Source organism: Marmota marmota, unplaced genomic scaffold, assembly GCF_001458135.2.
Source record: "Marmota marmota marmota unplaced genomic scaffold, marMar, whole genome shotgun sequence".
Taxonomy (NCBI): Eukaryota; Metazoa; Chordata; class Mammalia; order Rodentia; family Sciuridae; genus Marmota; species Marmota marmota.
The window spans coordinates 42,626,930-42,642,463 of record NW_026000108.1 but is presented as its reverse complement, the minus strand read 5'-3'; positions in this window follow the sequence as shown (position 1 = coordinate 42,642,463).

Genomic DNA, 15,534 nt, shown 5'->3' with positions numbered 1-15,534 from the left:
AAAAAAAAAAAAAAAAAAAAGAAAGAAAGAAAGAAAGAAAGAAGAAGAAACAACAACAAAACCCCAGAATTTTAAGAGTCAAAATCAGTTTAAAAAATCAGCTATAGCATAGGATTTAATGTCAGTGCCAATAAATATAAGCTTTTTTTTTTTTTGCAAATCTAATGGGAGATAAATAATATGGTATTTTTAATTTAATATAGCAGCTATCTAACTAAAATAGGTTGGAAGTGGACTATGAGTAGACGGTCAAATCAATGACTCAGAAAAGGGGACCAGAAATCAACCTAAAGACTTCGAAAATATAAATGATAAAGGTGGCATTTCAAATCAGAGGACCAGGATTTGTTCATAAATGGTGTTGGGTCTCTAGTTAATTCCTTACACCAAACAAATCTCAAATAGAGAAATAAAACAAATTGAAAGTATATAATATAAATAAAACAAATTGAAAATATACAAAGAAATATTGGAAAAATTATTTAAGGTCTCACAATGGAAAAGAACATGAAACCCTAAATTGATAAAAGAGAATATTAAATGATTAAAAATCTCTGCACAGACAAAATGCCTTTAGAAATGTAAAAGGACCAGAGCTGGGGATATATCCTTCATATTATATTTCCATTCATCCAATTTCTCCTCATTGAGTTCCCAGCTTAAGCTCAGTTAGTACAGTGCTTGCCTCGTATGCACAAGGCCCTGGGTTCAACCACCAGCAACACCAAAAAAAAAAAAAAAAGTATAAAAAATGGATGAAGGATTTGAAAAAGCATTTCACATCAGAAAACACTTAAAAATTGCAAGAGATTCTCAACTTCATTCATCACTAAAGAAGTGCAAATAAAAGGAAGATGTCATTTTTCACCCATCCTAGCAGCTTAGAGTTGTACTGTTTAATTCTTTTTTTTAACCATATTATGTTTCTCTTTCAATAAAATAATAACCATTTAAGCAAATCTACAGGTTAAAAAGTAATAACATATAAAAGCTGACTTTTGAAACCTGATGCCCAGTTTCAGTCCAAGATACATTTTTTAGTTTATTCAAGGTTTTCCAAAATCTTTTTTTTTTTTTTTTTTTTTAATTCCAACCTCTTTGAGAACCTTTGCTAAATGAATTGAGGTCAAATCACGAGGATGGTGCCCTGCAGGTTTTAGGAGAGGCAGAGCTTCCTAATCCCCTCCAGTTCTCTTCCTATCCTCCCCTCAAGAAGAAAACTCTGCATGAAGTGTTCAAGTCAGGGATTCTACTTGGGTCAAGGTTACTATATGCATTAAAATAACCTTCATCTGTGGATGGGCTGACTGAAACGCTTTCTGCATTTTCTGTTTTTTCCATGCTGCAGAATTGAAAGGTGTTAGGATCATTCCTAGTTCATGCCCTGTCTGTCTGTCTATTATTTCTATGATGAAAAATAATAAGTGGGCACAGGGCCTGCCTCTCCCAATGCAGTCCAAGGCAAGTCCAGCCAACCGGCTTCTCTTCTCCCTTTAGTTGTGGAAAGAACAGAGCCTGGTCTTTCCTGCTCTGGTTTTTCACAGGCACACAGGGCTCACTTCCCACAGCTCTCTGGGCCAGCTCAGGACCAGGCAGTGGAAGCAAGCATTCTCTCTCTTGCTGCTTTCTCAATATGCCTCCTGCTCCATGTGTCAGGTTGCTTATTGGACAGAAGTTTCTTAGTTCTTATTAGATTGATAAAGAAAGAGCCTGATCTATGTGGTTGAGTTCCATTCATAATTTCTTCTTATTGAGTTCCCAGCTCAAGCCCAGCCAGCAATGAATAGTCTACTTAATTTTGCTTAACTATTGTCCCTGGTGCATACGAATGTGTTGGGTGTGCTTCACTGTTGAATGTGTATCATGTCACGACATGGGAAAGTAAAAAATATCATGAGTCAAATCACCCTAAATCAAGGACCATCTGTATTCTCCATTGGGAGCTTTCCAGGAAGTCCAGCGCAGGATTCCAGTTTTCCTAGATCCTGACCATAATACCATTTGCATGCCATTTAACAAAATTATTTCTTACTTTGAAAGTTTGGGTGCTGTAGTGATTTAGCGTTCTTTAAAAAAAAAAACACATCAGGCATTTTTGTATGATAAAAGATTAGTGAGTCAGGAAAAAAAAATTCATTGATGTGTCTTCCCATGACAAAGCAAAGAATGTCGTAGAAACGATCAGCAGATAGGAGTGTGAGTGCTAGGCTTTGTTGTCCAGAATTTAGTGCTGGAATTGTCCAGAGACCAGTAGATGCCAGAAGGGACCCTGAGGCTTCACAACAAGGTAGGACTTGAACTGAACACCCATATCACCACAAGAAGCACAAAAGCACTTGCTTCTTCAGGTCATGTTGCTTGTCTGTGGCAATGTCGCGTGCCTTTTATCATCCATCAGACCTGTCAGTATAAGAGCATCCATGTGTTAATAATAGCTGATCTGATCTGAATGGATATATCAAACACAGCTGTGCCTGCCATTGGTGATACTGCTGTGGGCTGGTACCCTACAAATGAGGAATTGTGATCAACTCTATTTTGTGAGATTCCTATCAAAAAAAGAAATATATATATTCTTGTTACCATTATGATATTATAATTAAGTTAATTATATTTATATAATTATGGTATATACTATATACTATCAAGTGTATGTGTGTGTGTGTGTGTGTGTGTGTGTGTTTTGTAATACCAGGGATTGGACCTAGCGGTGATTTACCACTAAGATATATCCCCAGCCTTTTATTTTTTATTTTAAGACAGCATTTTGCTAAGTTGTTGAGGCTTCCCTCAAACTTGTGATCCTCTTGACTTGGTCCCCCAAGTTGCTGGGATTATAAGCATGTACCACCATTCCCAGCTCAAGTATATTTTTGATAATAGCAAACTTCTATTTTAACTAGGTCTCAGTGAGACCTGATTCTTCCATTGACAAACAACTGATGACTGGAAGAATTTTCTGAAGACTAGTTTTAGCTCCATACATTGCAAACCTGATTTCTCTTACTCCCACGTATTTCTGGTGCTGGGTACTATGAAACTTATTCATATGACAATTTGGCCTTTGGTCCTGCACTTTCATGCTATGAAACCAGAAGAGTTGGCATTGTTGGGTTAGGAGAATCTTGGAAGCCATTCCTATACCAGGAGACCTAGCAATAACCTAAGTAAACATGGAAGTGACCACAAAAATCTGTACCACTCCATCCAAACTTAGCGTACCCCCAACTCAACTTCTTAGCCAGACACCAAAAATGTCTACCACCAACTCATTATGACTAATTTATGGGTAAAAAAGTCAGAGAGGAAAGAGGGTGATCTTCATCAACTACTATGAAAGATACCTTTATTTTCTGAATTTCATAAGATTGTGTGAGTAAGACATATTGTGAGGGCTGTTGGAAGGGCCCAGGATGGGGCATGTACCAGTGCAGCATCCTCCTTCCCCTGGCTTCAGGTTGTGTCTGGGGTTAAACTCTAATCAGTGCCTAGGGAAGCTTTCAGTGAGATAAGAAGGACTCTTAAAAAAAAAATGTGATAGCAAAGGAAATGGAGAGGGGGAGCTGGCCACTTTACTTATCTTCAGTCTGTAGGTGAGAATCAAAGCAGAGCGACCTTGGTTATAAAGTAAAGGAATGTGCTCATAAACATCTGAAGAAATCACCTGCTCAGTGGGCATGGAACCTATCCTATATGTTTCCCCTGCTTGTAGGCGTGGTGTGGCCCTCCATTATATATCCTGGCCTGCTGCTGCCAAGAAACATGTGAGTCATAAAATGTCTAAAACTTCTCCATTGAGTCCTCCAAATTCTTTCTTTGAGATCAGTATGCTTGGGGCCTCTGCAGGCCTGGGGTGGAAGAGTTCTGAGTGACCCAAGCAGGCCCATCTAAAAACCAATGCCTCAAAACAGCCATCATTTTGGAGTCCTTGACAGTTTTCAGAACTATGGTATTCATGATCGCATTTGATTCTCAGGGCAGCCCATAGGTGGCCAAAGCAGATATCAATGTTTGAGGAAGTAAAATATTTTGTACCAGGCCAAGGAAATTTCTTGGATTCAGAAAGGAGTGGCTCACAATTCATGCTGCTTCTACTATGCCACACTGGGAAAGAACCAAGCAAGAAAACTTCACATCACATGTGTTAACTGCTCAATAACTATTCATGGAACAAATGGAAGGAACCAGGAACCCTCTTGAGTGATCAAGAATAAACAATCCTTCAGTTAGAAAGAAAAAGGGCCAGTCGGGCATGGAGGGGCATGCCTGTAAATCCAGTGGCTCAGGAGGCTGAGACAGAAGGATCGAGAGTTCAAAGCCAGCCTCAGCAAAAGCAAGGTGCTAAGCAACTCCGTGAGACCCTGTTTCTAAATAAAATACAAAATAGGGATGGAGATGTGGCTCAGTTCAGTGGTTGAGTGCCCCTGAGTTCAAATCCTGGTAGAAAGAAAGAAAGGAAGGAAGGAAGGAAGGAAGGAAGGAAGGAAGGAAGGAAGGAAGGAAGGAAGAAAGAAAAGGGGCCATATCCCACCCTGCTTTCCCCACATCTCTTCCAGATGTCATCTTTTCCCAGTGGCCTGATCCAGTGCAAAAGACAGCAGAACCCAGGTGATTTCCTCCATAAAAAAGACTCTGGGTCCTTGTGCTCTCATGAAACTGTTTCTATTTTTCTAGGTAACAGTTGGGGAATGAGCTGGGTTCTCCTCTGTTGGTGTGGGTGGAGTCATGGGAGTGGATGGATGAGCCTTTCGTGGGGGTGGTTGTGGTGGTGGTGGTGGTTAATTGTGGCTTTGGTAAATGAGGAAAGCTTGCCTAGGTGGATTTCTGACCAGTGTCCGTTCACAGATTGAAGGCCAATTATTTAACCTCAGTTGTTTGAGGGGAGGAGGCAGGACAGGAAGTCTGGATTCTGATTTAAAGATCCCCTGGCCTGATCTTTATTCCAGATGCAGTAGGGTGGGTGGAATGCTCTCAGATTTCCCTTCTGCTTTGTCAGGCCCCAGACAGGGGCAGGCTCTGAATGCTGAGTTCCAACACGCAGAAACAGATGAGATGAAAACTCATGAAATCTTGCAAAAGGTCTGTGGGATTTCTTTTTTATTTTTCTTTAATATTTTAATTTAATTTAATTTTTTAGTTTTTTTTTAATCGGACACAATATTTTTATTTTACATTTATGTGGTGCTGAGGATTGAACTCAGTGCCTCAAGTGTGCTAGGTGAGCACTCGACCACTGAGCTACAACCCCAACCCCCCGTCTGTGGAATTTCTGAGCCCATTTTCTACCCCATAGCAGGAGAGGACAGAAGGACTTATTTAAAACTGGGGCCCAGTAATTTGGCAAATTGAAATGGTCAGAGGATTGAGCAGGGAGGTCTCAGTCAAGGAGGTGAAGTTGGTTCAAAATAATTTCCATGAATGTGAAACCCTCAGTAAATAAAAGCCAAACTCCTTGTGATAGCCCACCAGGCCCCTTATGTCCTGGCTTCTTATCTTTCTATCACTTCCTGTGCTGCAGCCACACTGGTGGCCCATGTAGTCCCCATGTGGTCCCCACGTATGTGTCTCTCTTTCTGTCTTATTATAGCCTATGCATATGTCATTCTATTGATCCTTCACATATTTGCCTTCTTATGAGCTTTCAACTATTAGCTTAGGTTTCCTTTCTTGGCCTGGCTTCTCTTACACCTTATCTAAAGTAGCAGCCCACCTTCTGCCTGCCATCGTTACCTGCCGCCATCTCACTGTTTCATCCACAGGTCCTGCTTATAATGTTCTTGTCTGTTTAGTTGTTTCCTTACTTATTATCTGCTTCTGAACTCGCTAGATTATGAACAGCTCGTTACCCTCGGTCACTAGTCCAGATCCTTGCACAGTGTCTACCCCATGGCAGGTGCTCAATAAATATTGAAAAAAATTAAAGTTTCCTCGCAGGGCACCCCATCAAACTGTGGAGTGTTCATCTCAGCCGGCACAGTGGGTTTCAAATTCTCAACAATTTTCAAATTCTCCTTGCTTTCCTACTCAGGTTAAGCCTTCTGTGCATCAGGATGAGAAGACCAAATGAAGAAAAGCTTAGTGTGGTCTCTCCGAGGTCTCTCCTCTAGCACACAGAGCATATGAAGGGTGCAGATATTTTTGCAGCTGGTGAAACAACCAAGGGTATGCCCTGTCTTGGGTCAGACAGGACATGCCTTCCAAGCTTGCCAGGGCATGCTTCTCCAATAATGGAGGCACTGTTCAAGCTGGATGGGCTGAGGCTTGGGTGGACCACAGCCAAGAGCACCCATGGGAGACTACCAGCAAGTGCAGATGAGATGCACGTGGAAAAACAACACTCTCCTATAAGAGCCAACCTAGTGCTAACAATTCTACTTTGAATGAAATCCCAACAGTAAGAGCTAAGAGAGCTGGAAAAAAAACCGAAAAATTCCCAGACGCACAGACATTTTCCACTGGAGTCCATTTCACCTGTGTCTGTTTTTCAGGGCCTGACCTTGGGGACTTTGGCTGCTTTGACCATCAAGAGCATTCTGTTCAGGGAGAAAAGAAGGCGGGGAGTGAAATGGAGATAGCAGAGTCACAAACAAGGAGGGCTGCTGTGGAACTGCTCCTGGATGCTAGAGGCTCAGCCTCTGGGCCCCTCACCCCAGGAAGGAGGGACTATCTTTTAATGAGAAAAGTCACAGCCTGATGGCTAGGAGTCCTCAGATCTTGTCCCAACTGTGCTCCTCACTTCACCAAGTGATCTTCGACAGCCCAGTTTGCCTTGAACCTCAGATTTCTCTTCCGTACAGTATGAAATTTAGATGTGTCTTAATGTGGTAAATGTTTATAATTTGCCATTCTAGCCATTTTAAGTACACAGTTTGGTGGCAGTTTATTCAAACGTGTGTGACCATCACCATCATCCACATCTAGAACTTCGATCATCTTTCCAAGTTGAAATCCCATTTCATTAAATGCTAACTCCTAGTTCCTCCCTCCTGCCAGGGACCACCGTTCCATTTTCTGTCTCTATGAACTGACTTGTCTAGGAAGCTCATATAAGTGGACTCTACAACATCGTCCTTTTGTGACTGCTTATTTCACGTAGCATAATAGATCCATCCATATCGTAGCATATGCCAGAATTTCCTTCTTCTCCTCCTCCTCCTCCTCCTCCTTCTTCTTCTTTTCTTTCCAGTACTGGGGATTGAATCCAGGGTCTTGCCTATGTTAGGCAAGTGCTCTACCACTGAGTTACATTCCCAGCCTCTTTTATTTGATTTTGCTGAGGCTGGCCTTGAATTTGCCATCCTCCTGCCTCAGCTTCCCAAGTATCTGGGTTTATTGGCATGCACCACCACACACAGCCAGAATTCCTTCTTTTGAAAACTGAGCAAAATTCCACTGCACATATATGTATAGACACACACACGTACACCCTTGTATTGTTTGTCAGTTTTTCTGTTGCTGGACACCTAGGTTACTTCCGCCTTTTGGCTATTATGAGTAATGCTGCTATGAATGTCCATGTGCAAGTTAGTTTTTGTCCCTGCCGTTAATAGTAAGTAAAATTTCTGGATCACATGGTGATTCTATGTTTAATTGGTTAAAGAGTTGCCTTACCATTTCTCCCTGGTAGTTATATCACTTCACGTTCTACCAGCCGTGCACAAGGATTCCAGTGAGAATCTGAACTTCTGTTAGTTAGGGAATCCATTCTTCTGAGGAAAGCTTCCAGGATGCTGTACATGCAAAAGACATTCGAGTGGAGAGCTCCAGGGACAGAGGGCAAGGAGCCCAAAGTGCCCAACAAGCAACTCCGTGACACAGCATGAAACCTAGATAAGATATTCTCCAAGTCTCCTTCACGTATTAAGCATCTACTGTTCTACATTCACATGCCATGCTGAATACCAACAGGTTCAAGGCATATTTTATTTACTTTTGAATTCCACAGAGGATTTGAAGAGGCTTGCAAAACCTTACACAACAGATAAAGGATAAAGCACAGTCAAGAGTGTCTTAGCAGAGGAAGGTGGGAGGGATACCTTTAAGATGTATGAGTAGATACTGCCTCCGCCCACAGGGAGTAATGCAGGTGAAGGAATGTTGGAAAAATCCAGGAGTAGTTTACTTTATGCTTGTGTGGAATCTCCAGAGCCAAAGAAAGCCAAATAGTTGATGTCACATATAACTTTTCCCACAACCACCTTGCAGGATTCAAAGAATAAAGGGAGCAAGACTCTATTTTGAGCATAAAAGAAGCATGTGAGAAGGCGGAGTTAGTGCTTCTAAGAATGGACTCAAGTCACACAAACCTCAGTTTAAGCCCTTCTTTCACCACCTGCTAATTTGAGGCAAATACTTGACCTCTTTTTTTTTTTTTTTTTTTTTGGTACTGGGGATTGAACTTCAGGGGCACTTAACTGTTGAACTACATCCCCAGTCCTTTTTTTGTATCTTATTTAGAGACAAGTTCTCACTGAGTTGCTCAGGGACTTGCTAAGTTGCTGAGGCTGGCCTCATTGCAATCCTTCTATCTCAGCCTCCTGAGCCACTGGGATTACGGCGTGTGCCACTGCACCCAGTTAATACTCTACCCCTTTCAGCCTGTGTTTTCCTATCTATACAATAAGCATGATGGTAGGAATTGGAGTGAAGATTGAGATTATGCCTCGAGGGTGTACATCCCCAGCCCTGGGGTAGTACCCTCTCAGTACTGGTAACTGCTCTTTCTAGAACTAGGTTTCAGAGATGCCCATCCCATGTCTGTCTTATTTGTCCTCTGACAGTGATGGGTGACAAGGTTGAAAAGCACGAGGCCAGGCTGGTTGAAGGTGTTGCTCTCTAGGTAACACCCAGAGAATACATGTTCATGAGCTCTGATGAAATCCACGCTGTGGAATGTATGTGACCATGACTGCCCAGGTCAAGGGCCTCTCCCCTGCTCTTCCTCGCGTCTTCTCTCTTCAAAGGAGTGTTTCCTGCCATCCCCACCTGTTTCAGCAAAAGATGTGAAACAAGGGGAGAGGAACTGGGAAAGGCTGATCAGTGGGTTGTAAGAGACAGGAAGAAGGATCTCTGGTGCTCATATTGCACAGTGTGGGGTCTATAATATATTATACAATTTTAAAAACCACAAAAAAGGATTGTCAAAGTTTTCATAAGAAGGAAATGATAAATGCTTGGGGAGACAAATATGTTTAATCTGATTTAAACATTACACAGTGTCTATTAATTTATTTATTATGTACTTATTATTCTTGAAGTACTGATGATTGAGCCCATGGTCTCATGCATGCTAGGCAAGTGTTCTACCACTGAGCTACATCCCAGCCCTAAACATATACAGAACAGTACATGGTCCCCCATAAATATGCACAGCTTTTATGTTTTTGTGTATCAGGTTTTTTGTTTTTTGGTTTTTTTGTTTGTTTGTTTGTTTTGTTTTTGGTACTGGGGATTGAGGGTCACTCAGCCACTGAGCCACATCCCTAGCTCTGTTTTGTATTTTATTTAGAGACAGGGTCTCACTGAGTTGCTTAGTGCCTCGCTATTGCTGAGGCTGGCTTTGAACTCCCAATCCTTCCTGCTTCAGCCTCCAGAGCTGCTGAGATTACAGGCATGTGCCACTGAATCCAGCTGGTTAAAGTGTTTTGTTGTTTTTTTTTTTTTTTAAGAGAAAAAGGCAGTTAAAGTAACTAATGTAAAATGCTATATTAATAAAATAAAGGCACAAATTTTAAAGATGTGAAATGATATGAACAACAGAGATATCAGCCCTGAAAACTTGATTTTGAATCAACTACTACTGATCAGACATTTAACATGCACTGATTTAAGGTTCTTTACTGAGCACAGTAGGAAATTCAAGCCTGAGCAAGAAGACACCTCTTCTCTCAAAGAACATATTTTCTAATAAAGTGGGTGGTATATGGATATGGGAATGTTAAGAAAAATGGCATGCCAAGATGATCGATTGATTGAATAATGCAGGAGATGAAAGAAGGGAGGAATCTTGGCTGCCATTATATGCAGATGTGTCTTGGGGAGGTGGCTTTTTAAAGAGTGGAGGCTTTTTGAATTTAGCAGGTGGAGGGAGATGAGCAGAGGGAGATGGAAAGTGACACAGACAGGAGGAATGACATGGAGGCAGCAAGGTGGACAGCACTTGGCAATCAGGGAGTCAGCAGCTTGAGATGGATCCCAGGACACTTTCAGAACTAATGTGTCTAGAAAGAGGGCTTTCAGGCCTTGAGGTCTGGGGAGGAACTGACAGGGGAGGACTGGGACCCAAGTAGGGAAAATGTGTTTTGGAAGATCAATGCAATAGTGTGTGAAATGGATTGAGGTGGAGAGACAGGAAGTGGGGGGTGTCTCAGGTGCCAGCTGTGTGGATTAGGGCAGGATTTATGAAAGAGTGTTTTGGCAGCAGGAATAGATTGCAGGGCCCGTGAGAGGATTTGCTGGGCAGCTACTACAGGATCTAAGAGTTCATCCTCTTATTCTCCTTTGAGAGAAATGAAATGTGGCCACTTAATCTTTCCCAAATCAGCTCTCACGGCTTCCTGCAAGCAGATCCCAAGCTTAGAAGCCAGGAGAACCTCAAGTCTGTGGGTTGGTAACAGGGCTTGCAGACTTGGGGGCACCTCTCATTGTCCTTGGTCGCTATGTGCCTTCACCCTCATTCCATGCTTCAGAAGAAGCCCCTGGATGAGCTGGATCAGAAGGAAGCTGCCCTGCCACACCCAGGTCCTCAGCTCTGTGGGGACAGCTGCACTGCCATGTTGGTTACTGGGCTGTGATAATAAGGACATAGGACCATAGTCATTCGTCTCCTGGGATGTGACAAGATATGGATTGTTAGTTTATGTGATCCCAGTCAACTCTCATTTCTCTCCTCATCTACTCCTCCACTAGCTTTTATTTTGCTCACCTTCTTCCTTTCTGTCTCTGGCTCTGGTGGTTCTGTTTGTCTTATGATACAGAAATAGGAGGACAGAAGCCAGACTGCAGCCCACCTCAGCCTCCTGAGGAGCTGGGACAACAGGCATGTGCCACCACACCCAGCTTGTTTCCAATGTTTATTTAAATGTCACACCATGCCAGACTGGACAACATTATGCCCCAGCTTATATTTGGGTTGTGAGAGAGTATAATGGTTAGCAGCAGGAATTCTAGAACCAGACTCTTGGATCTCAAATCCCAGTCAACCACTGAAGAGCTGTGCGAGAGCTTTGGTGAATGCTTGCTGCTCTGTGACTCAGCAGCTTCATCTGCGAAATGAGTTCACAAGAGTGTCCACTTTGGACTGATGCGAGGATTAGTTAAGTTGATATTTGCAAAGCTCAAGTGAAACTTGTGCAATGCCTGGAATGTAGTTCGCATGATGTAAGCATTCACTATTATGGGTACAGGGAAATTTAAGGTCGTGATATTTTTCTGCCTTGGTCCAACCAAGATGGCGAAGACAACTGACGAAGAATAACCTTCAGCCAAGCCTAATTAATGCTCTGGTAAAGAATGGAAGTTCTAGGCAGTTGTGACAGGCAGACTCCCAAAATGGCCTTCAGTGATTCCCACCTCTGAGTACTCATACCCTTGGATAATCCACTCCCCTAGAGTGTGGGTTAGACATAGTGACTTGTCTGTAACTCTACAAATATGTGATTAGGACAGGATATTGCTACCATAATTAGGTTACAAAAGGCTATGACTTTGATCTTGCTAGCCGACTCTCTTGGCTTCAATAAGACAAGATCCCATGTTGGGGAGGCCCAGATGGCAAGAACCAAGGGCAGCCTGTGGCCAACAGCCCACCAGGAATTGAGGCTCTCAATGCAACAGCCTGTGAGAAACCAAATCCTCCCAACAACCACTGAGTGGGTTAGAAATGGATCCTGTCCCAGTACTTGACTGCAGCCTCGTGAGGGACCATGAGACAGAGACCCCAGCTAACCCACAGCCCGGTTACTGACCTTGGAAACTGTGATAATAAATGTGTGTTTTAAATCACTGTGCTTAGAAGTAATTTGTTACACAGCAATAGGTAACTAATACAACCATGGACCCAAGTAGAAACTTGGGAACTGAATGAAGGGCAGAGGTCCAGCTTTAAGACATCTGGGTGGAAGTACATCTGAGAACCTCCATACAAGGAGCATTCTATGGTCAGCGCTGGAGAAACCCCACCCCAGGTATGTGTGGGGAGGAGAGTGACTCAGGCTGAGCCCTCCAGGGTGGGATGACAGAGGCTGTTCTGGTGCTTCCTGTTCAAGTGCAGATCAGCCTGGGAACACTTAGTCCTCATCTTGCGTCACCAGCCTCCCTACAGCATTTCAGTGTGTACCTTCTGGAAATGCCTGCTTATCTTTATCACACTAGACTGTTCGTTTGTTTATTCATTCATGCAACAACTAGGAACTGGACCCTTTTCTATGTATATATTGAACATCCTTAGTCAAAACGTTTGGGACCAGAAATATCTTGGATTTCTGACTCCCCGCCCCCCCCCCCCAGATTTTGGAATATTTGACTACACAAAGAATTATCTTGGGAATGAGGCTCAAGTCCACACATGAAATTCATTTATGCTTCATATACACCGTGGACATATAGGTCCACAAAGGTAGTTTTATACAATATTTTTAGTAATTTGGTGAATGAACAAAGTTTCATGGTGTGGAATTTCCCACTTGGGGTGTCATAGGAGCACTCAACAAGTTTCAGATTTTGGAGCATTTGGGATTTCGGATTTTCAAATTGGTCATGCTCAAACCTGTGGTATATAAATACACCATGAGCAAGAAGAAATGGGCCTCAAATACTTTCTGGTTCCGTTGGCTCTGCTCCTGACTTTTGAATTGCTCTCCTATCTCCTTCCCTGGGATTGCTTTTCATCACATCCCTGAAAGCCTGGTGTTCCTCATGACAGTGTCCTTGTCCCTCTTTTCTTTTTACTTGACATAGTCTCCTGAGTGATTCCAGCCCAGCAAATCTTTCATCACTGCTGATGATCCAGAATCTACATTCGAGCTCAGCACTATATCTGGGTGCCAGGCTGTACAACCAACCACCCATTGTACCTTCCACATTCAATTTCAAAATGACAAAAATTAAATTCATTTTTCCCTCTCTTCCCTTCCTATCCTGCCCACCTCCCTTTCCCCATACTTCCTCCCCTAAATAAAAGTTCCATCATCCACCCAGACAGAATAGGGTAGTCATTCAATTCTTCTCTTTGGCCTTTTCCAATCTCACTGAGTCTTGTAGAATGTACCCATTTCTTGCTCTTAACCCTCTCTGCCAGGGGCTCATCTTAAGTCATCTTTAATCAAGTCTGGCATCCTGACCTGTACGCTGATTCTCCTGCCTCCATGCCCACTCCTTGCTCCGACCTTCACAATGGTGCAGGGCGATGTTTCTAATGGTGGAACTATGTAGGTATGGCTCTCATTTCCACAGGCTGAAGTCCACAGTCATTACCTTGCTGGGTGTGGCCCTTCATGATCTGACCCTGGCTACTCAGCCTCATCTCTAGCTATTTCTGCACACAGACTCCATGCTCTGGCCACATGATCTGCAGCCTTCCTGCCATGCTGTGGCTCTCTCTCTCTTTCTCTTGGAAGGCCTTCTTCCCTTGACCTTGTCTGCCAGGCAAACTCTAAGTCATCCTACAAGACCCCATTTAAGCATTTCTTTGGGTAGAACTGATGTCTTCTATCATCCTCTGCATTGGCTTTATTACAGGAAGAATGTGAGCTCCTTCAGGGCAGAAACTCTACGATTTCATCTTCAAGCCCAGAACTTGACCTTCACTAGGTGTTCAGTGGAATTTTATTTAGATGAATGAGTGAGTGAAGGAATAAATGAACAGACAAATGATCAGTGCAATGAACAGTGGAAATGAATAATGAATGTGCAGGTGCAGAATGAAGGGGCTCAGACATAGGGAGCATGGGGGAGACCGGGAAAGTGGGGATGCTTCTCTCCACTCTCAGGACCTGTGGCCCAGCCTGCGCACACGCCTTTACAGAGGTACATCTCCCATGGACCTAATTTAGTGAAGTCGGCTCCTAGGTATGAATCACATACAATAAACTTTGTTCCTTGAAAAATCCCTTAAAATTCCTCCACAGAACAAGATGCAGCTATTCTACTCCTCAGTTAATCTGGTACATCTGGTTTTCTCTCCAGAACAGATCTATTTCTTTGGCTGAGAACCAGATGAGGTAGTTGGTTTGTAAGCAGTGGCCCTGTTGAAGGAGAATGCTCCTGGGATTCCTCATGCTGAGGTCCCCATACTGTGTGACATAAGAGAACACTGAAGGAGGGGCCAGTAAGCTCTCATCTAAGACATCCCACTCCCACTAAGGTACAACCCCACCCACCCCCAGCTACCCTCTCTGCCCCAAGGATTCAACCAATACGCCCCCTTCCTGGCTTCAGAGCCCCTCTTTACCAATCCAGCCACAAGCCCTGCTCCTCCCCAGAGGCACACCTGCTGCCACATGAGGCTGGCTCGCTCTCTGCTCTGCTCCACACTTTTTCCCACTTCTCTGACTCTGCTCCAGCTGTGTGCCCTGACAGGGTGCCTTCTTCCCCTCCTTCCATTCAAATCCCACCAACAGGTCAAATTCCAGCACATTTCAACACACCCCCCCTCCCGCCCGCCGCCAGGTTTATACCTTTCCATTTCCACACCAATGGCTTCTATTCCTTCATTCCTATTGTCCTCTGGTTGTGAATCAAACATTTGAAATCTTTAATTGTTGGGGGAGTTTTGTGGTCCAATAACAAATGTCTGTATCTCTTTTTAGAAGAGTAATTGACAAATCAGGACATGTAGGTAACTAAAAGGACTGAAAAAAACTAATGTTGGAATACTATGTAGCAACCAAATGTCTCAGATGCTTCTGATGAGAGTGAGAGGTGTTTGATATTACCTATTGAAGATAAATGTTATATACCCTGTGACCTAGCAACTATGTTCTTGGAGAGATACCTAACAGAAATAAGTGTGATGTTTACCAAAAGAGATGCATAAACATATTCAAACCAGCTTCATTCATAGAGTAAAAAACTGGAAATAATTCAAATGTGCATTATTTGAATAATAAGTTGGGAAGAATTTGGTGCAATGGAATATTGTATGGCAGTGAAAAAGAACTTGCCACCACTACCTGTGACATGGATGAATATAATATATATTCATATGAATATATATGATGTGATAAGTGAAAAATCCAAACACAAAAAGGCATATACTCTATGATTCCATGGATATGAGATTCAAAAGCCAACAAAACTCATCAACTAAATCAAAGGTGGCAGCTGTCAGAACAGTAGTTGTTTTTAGGGAGTTATGATTGGGAAGGAGCACAAAGGTCCCTATAAGGGTGCTGGAAATACTCAAATATTGATTTGGGCTGTGATTGATCATGTATACATGTAAAAATGGTAACACTTGCTCCTGAGTGTTATTGAAAGAAGAAAAGGTGTGGGTATATACGTGACCTCATGACCAATGTAACTCTGCAACCTGTA